Source organism: Hippocampus comes, unplaced genomic scaffold (genome assembly GCF_001891065.2).
Source record: "Hippocampus comes isolate QL1 unplaced genomic scaffold, H_comes_QL1_v1.1 scaffold57, whole genome shotgun sequence".
NCBI lineage: Eukaryota > Metazoa > Chordata > Actinopteri > Syngnathiformes > Syngnathidae > Hippocampus > Hippocampus comes.
In genome coordinates this window covers 2,547,709-2,553,989 of record NW_017805039.1, presented here as the reverse complement: position 1 = coordinate 2,553,989, position 6,281 = coordinate 2,547,709, and positions in this window count along the sequence as shown.

Sequence of the window (6,281 nt, the reverse complement as noted above, 5' to 3'; positions counted from 1 at the left end):
GGCCAGAACTCCGCCCCCATAGAACCCCCCCTGAGATGCTGAGTGTCCGATGGGCAGGACAAAGCCCAGTATTTATCCAGCGACTATCCAGTTTTGCGCAGTGGAGCAACCCACTCTTCGCAGCAGCAGAGGCTCAGCGTTCGACTGTGTGAAAAGCCGCGGGCATAAATGAGAAGGAAGTTGTGTTAGTTACCACCTGCGATGATAAGTAGCTGATTCTGTACAAAAGATGAAGGTATTCTAGCGCAGATTTATTCATTGAAATGTACGCACGGCAGTACATAGTTGATAGTTCACCATTTTATTTTCGTTCAGGGGGGCGGGGCTTTTAGGGGACGCTGAGCTTCCCTTGCATGCTTAGAACAATCAACGGTATTTAGTGTTTATTCAATATTCAATCCAATATCCCAATATGCAACTTAAAACAAATGTCATATGACATTTTTCATAAGCCTTGTGAATTAAGATAAAAGTGGAAACAATTTTTCACCCCTTACCGGTTGTATCTTTTAATTTGTCGATACAGTGATTTTGTAGTTCAATTTAAAGATGGATATCAAGTACAGTGGTACCTCTACTGACGAAATTAATTGGTTTCCATAGTTCACCATTTTATTTTCGTTCAGGGGGGCGGGACTTGTAGGGGATGCTGAGCTTTCCTTGCAGGCTTAGAACAATCAACAGTATTCAGTGTTTATTCAATATTCAATCCAATAGCCCATATGCAACTTAAAACAAATTTCATATGACATTTTTCATAAGCCTTGTGAATTAAGATAAAAGTGGAAACAATTTTTCACCCCTTACCGGTTGTATCTTTTAATTTGTCGATACAGTGATTTTGTAGTTCAATTTAAAGATGGATATCAAGTACAGTGGTACCTCTACTGACGAAATTAATTGGTTTCCGGAAGAAATTTCTGAACTTGAAAATTTTGTAAGTAGAGACGCGTTATCCATGTAAATGTCCTGATCCGTTCCAAGCAGCCCTCCCAAAATTCAGACATAAATGTTTTTCAAAGCATAAAAATGCATCAAAATATGTAACCCATACATGTTACAATTAGATTAATGCACAATAAATGAGAGTTGTGCCTCATGTAAAAAAAAAAAAAAACACGAATACAGAATAAAAATGATGGTCATTTAATTTTTAACTGCGTCCTCGGTTTTTTTTTTTTTTTTTTGCCCTCTTTAGTTCACGTTCTCTGTCAGAAGTGGTTTTTGCCTGGCGTTTTGTAAAGAACTGCTCCAAGGACGTTTGCTTTTGTCGGCTTTTAACAATCCTTCAAAAATGTCCAAGGCAAACATCGACATAGTGAGCGATCGCCCGACTGCTGAACACTTTTTCTGGGTGATTCCCATTGACGTAAAACTATCTGAACGCCTCATGGACCGAGCAGCGAATGACGAGGACCCTGCATGAACACATATCGATCTATTGATTTGTCTACACACATAGACTCATTCGGTAGAGGTCCCTCTTCGCCATTGAGATGCCAGGAAGATGCTAGGTAATAGCCAATAGCAGAGCAGCTATAAGTGTGTTGCGTTCAGGAAACTCAGAGCTGCGAGTAGCCCATACTGTCTTTTTACCTTGAGTGTCTTGAAATTTCTTTCGTAACAAGAGGCAATATTTTCCTGTTGAGGCATTTCATAACTTGAACATTTCAAATGAAGAGACGTTTGTGAGTAGAGGTACCACTGTATATCAAATACCTGCTTTCCGTACAGGAGGACCCAAGACACCCTGCTCGGCGCTGCATGACATCACAGATAGAACGACACAGAAACAACAAACCTGGAGTGTTGTCGGACAAAATAGCAACTAGGCTGTTGTAATCTAACGCCGCTGCTCATGGAAAGACACCGGTTAAGCTCCAAACAAGGCGAGAGGGGCAAACTGACATCACGACAACGGGTAGCTGTCGCACAGTCACCACCATGTCGTTGGGGAAATCACACGATGTGCTCTGATTAAAGACAGAGAGGGCCCAATCTGAATACCGGGGAAACAAAAGAATTGTCAGAGGAAGGACAGGCGACACTTTCCAAGAAGGGCAACTTGACTTCCTTTTAGAATGAAAAAGTCTGACTGCGTCCCCAAGGTCTGAGCCCTCTTTGTAAACCTTCATCTTTGTGTTCATTAAGTGACAAAAAAAATCTTTTCTCCCAAAGAAAAATGATTTGATTACTTGTTCTTTTATCTCACGTCAAGGTGAGGCAGACAGTTTTGAATGAAGAACAGAAACCGTTTTTTATTTATTCTTTTTATGTGGATCAACTTTAACCCTTTCAGGGATAAGTTACTACAAGTGGACGGCTTCTCAGGTAATCAGGTTACAGGTTATCGTTATTGGCGCATGAAAAGGTTTCAAGCAAGCTCATGCTCACTGTGGTGACATCATCAAACCATTTGTCAATAGCTGGCCGCTTGAAAACAGCAAGACATGACTATACAACAGGAAAAAAAACCCAAAACAAAACAAAACAAAAAAAAAACTGTTTCTCAATAGATGTCCACTGTAGTTAGTGATGTGCAGTGGAACACATAATTTCTGTATCGGTTATTTTCAACGGGAAAAATATGTTTCTGCTGATACGAGTCATGCGTTTAGGTTGTTAACCACACTGCCCAACAAGAAGGATGACTAGCTTAGCATGTGGTTTGCATCCATCATCCGACACGCTGATGAAAGCCCCCAAAGTTAAAAAAACAAAACATAGCTATTCATTTCAAGACCTTCCCTCCCCTTTGGTGTCCAACAACGGCACACAAGTGATCTTTGCGTAGTGTAGATCAGGGGTCCCCAACCTTTTTTGCCCCACGGACCGGTTTAAGTCAGACAATATTTTCAGGGACCGGCATTTAAGGTGTGGCGGATTAATACAACAAAATAATATGGTATGAGCTGCATGAAAACTGTGGTGTTTTCGAAATATAATAATAAACACAAGGAGCGTCTAATCTGGTCGCAACACTCTTATTGCTCTGGTAATGTTTAATGCCTTCAAAATACGATACAACGCAAATTCAAAGTGCATGAAAATGACGACTCACCACAGCCCCGAGCTTGATTTTCTGCAATCAGACAGTCCCATCTCGGAGTAATAGGAGACAATGACACCTCAAGTGTGTGGTTTATGTCCGGTCTACTTCGTAATTTTGTTTTAGTCGCTGTTGCTGCAGAAACTCCCCACCTCACACAGGTAGGATGTCGGAAATAGCAACAGTGCTATTGTGGCGATCTCAGAGTATTCAGACATAACTTTGATCCAGTTGTTTCGAACGTAACTTTTAAGGCCGCCGTCATTTGCGATCTCCAAGCAGCTTTTTTACTCATTTTGCGGGCTTCAGCATTTTGTTTTTGAGCGTCGTCGGTCACGTGACCGAGAAGTGTAGTTTGACGTGAGTCAAGCGTGACACAGACGGATGTAACAGAGAATCCGGTAATTTTTCAAAATAAAACATCTTTCGTATTCCGAAATAAATAAAACGGAAATAAGGCAAGTTATTTCTGTGCGGCCCGGTACCAAATGCCCTGCGGACCGGTACCGGTCCGCGGACCGGCGGTTGGGGACCGCTGGTGTAGATGAAAGTGCCTGGATGTTGTTTACCGGCCGCTGGTGTCATTGAGGCGACCTTGAGTCTTTGAGAGGAACACAGCTGCGTTTGCGTCTGCCACATTTTGTCATGTCACACCCTTCTGCATACGTGGAATACGTTATAAGTACAACCATCCATTTTCCTCTACACAACATACGTAGAATTTTTTTGAGGGGGAGAAATAATCACATGTAGTATTTACATTCTTTGCTCAAAGCGTTGCAGATGCATCTGTCCTGGGATCATTAGCAATCTGTGCAAGACCCCCTTTGCCATGTTCATGCACACATGCATCCATCACTCATTTTAATTGCCCATTTGATTGTTTTTTTTCCTTTTTCCGCTTAAGGTTTATGATGAAAAATAAAAATGCATTCACCATAAATGACCTCCGTCAGGCGCTCCTTTGTGCAACTCTTTAACAGAGGGTGACTCCGTGGGTGGGTGCAAAATCACCATACAAATGCCAATGATTTACATGTTATGATGCCCCCCCCCCAAAAAAAAACATTTCCCAGAGCATTTTTTGGGGGGTAGGGTGTGATGCCTTGGCCTGTACCAGATGTCACCACTCGTCATACTGATCTGTTGTCAGTTTTGCTCCAAGGATCTTCAATTGGACTCAAATCTGGGCTCTGCTCAGGCTGCTTATGTGCATGTGTTTTTATTTGTATTATTTGTTTTTAATTAATTTGCAAAAATGAAAAAAAAAAGTATATATCATTATGGTGGTTTGGCTGACGAATTTTGAGGCGAACCATCACATTACGGACAAATAGCGAAAAACGGTCAGCAACCGATGCACAAAAAATATATATAATTGCATGGATTAAATACGATAAAGTCGAAATACTGTATACACCAATCTAATTGATCTAATTTTGAAATGATCGAATTTAAAATTCACTTTACCCTTAAGAATGAATGGCTTGCACACTGAATTTTGAAATGATGGCAAAGACTCTCCGGAACAACCCATGCTAAACCTCGCTTCTCCCCGACTTACAAAGCTTGTCGCTCAGTACATATGTATCACATCAACGTACTTCCTTGACACCAATTCCGATGTAGACAAGACCTTGCTGATTTAACAGCCCAAAACCTATCACAAATAAGTGAGTCGGTGGTCGTTAACCACCAAATATATTTTTATGAATGCTTAAGTCAACGTCTTCTTCTTCGGTTGTTCTTGATGTAAAACTTTTTGCGAATCACTACTGTGACATCATAAAATGTGGAAAAACAAGGTCTGTGAATATGTTCCATCTGCACAGCAAAGCGGAGCACGATCAATCACACAACCAGTCGGTATTTTGTCTAACCGGGTACAAGTTGACCGGCCATTACGCATCCATCTGTGTCGTTCAACCCACACCGGCGCGCTTTAACATTCAAAACAGGAAGCTCATTACAGGCGCGTGTCGCAGCATAATAACCTTCATCGTGTCCCGTGTCATTTAATAAATAGATTGTTTATTTTCCACAGAGGGTAGCCGAGCTCATTAGCGATTCCTCGTGCAGGATGTCAATTATTAATCCGCTCATTCGTCGGCCGCTGGGCATTGGAATGCGCAATGCGCGGCATACATGCAATGTGGACGCCGTGCGGAGAACAAACGCTTCCCATCCCAGGACACTTTTGACCTTGTGTGTGAGTGGAAAAAGAAGATGGCTTCATGAAAAAAGAACAACCAATAGTGGGTGGCAGTTGGTCCAGCAAAGCTTTCTTCGCTTGCTTGAACACAATCAGTACCACTGACCTGCCTTGTAAATTACATTTGTGAAACGAAACTGAGCTAGTTCCCAACATTCTCTTCTGTCCGCTCGGTTGTGTTTCTCTCGGCTAAACTGCTTTCACTGTGCGTATGCGGTTATTAGAGTTTGATGTCCAATTAGATTTTAGCCTCTGTGTGTTGCTCTGTCAATCTAATCTGCCCTGGCCGGGGGCTTTCGAAATCAGTTGTGCTGGCCCATACTTGTAGCCCCAACTATATTAGCAGCAGGACTGTTTCTTTAGTCAGTCAGATGTTTATATATTTGTCTAGTTTTGCTAATGGCTTCCATCATTGCAACTTGAAAGAGATGCTATGAAGATGCAAACAAATGGTGAACCAGGATGGGGAAAACACTTTGAACAACGATTTAAAATAAAGACATATATTTTTTGAAAGCCTACTTAGTAGAACAGTAAATCGTCAGAACGATACATTTGGTCTGAGTACAAAATTCAGTTGAAGCTGCTTTCAACGCTCCACTTTTACCAGTAAAAAGTTTCAACACCCACACATTTCCCGTTCTCAGTCGAAGACTCTAAAAACCACCATGGATGTTTAATCCCATTAAAAACGCGGAGCACATCCAAGCTTACAGACTTAGCGGCGGAGACCTGTGGTGTGCTTTCATCTCGCACATTTACAAGACTTTATTTGGGTTTCAAGTTGAGCCCAGATTGGATTAGGGCAAGTCGCCGTGTACCTGCTGAAGATGTGGCATTTCGGGCGAAGATTAGTATGCGCTCGCATGGGAAGTTCCTCAGGAGCAAAACGGTTCTGACGAATATACGATGCGGATTTGGTGCCTCATATGAGACGGACACGAAGCCCTCACTCACAAAGTTCATCAAGCAGTGCTGTGATCGTGCATTGGTTCACATGTAGCCGCTAGAGGAACACCG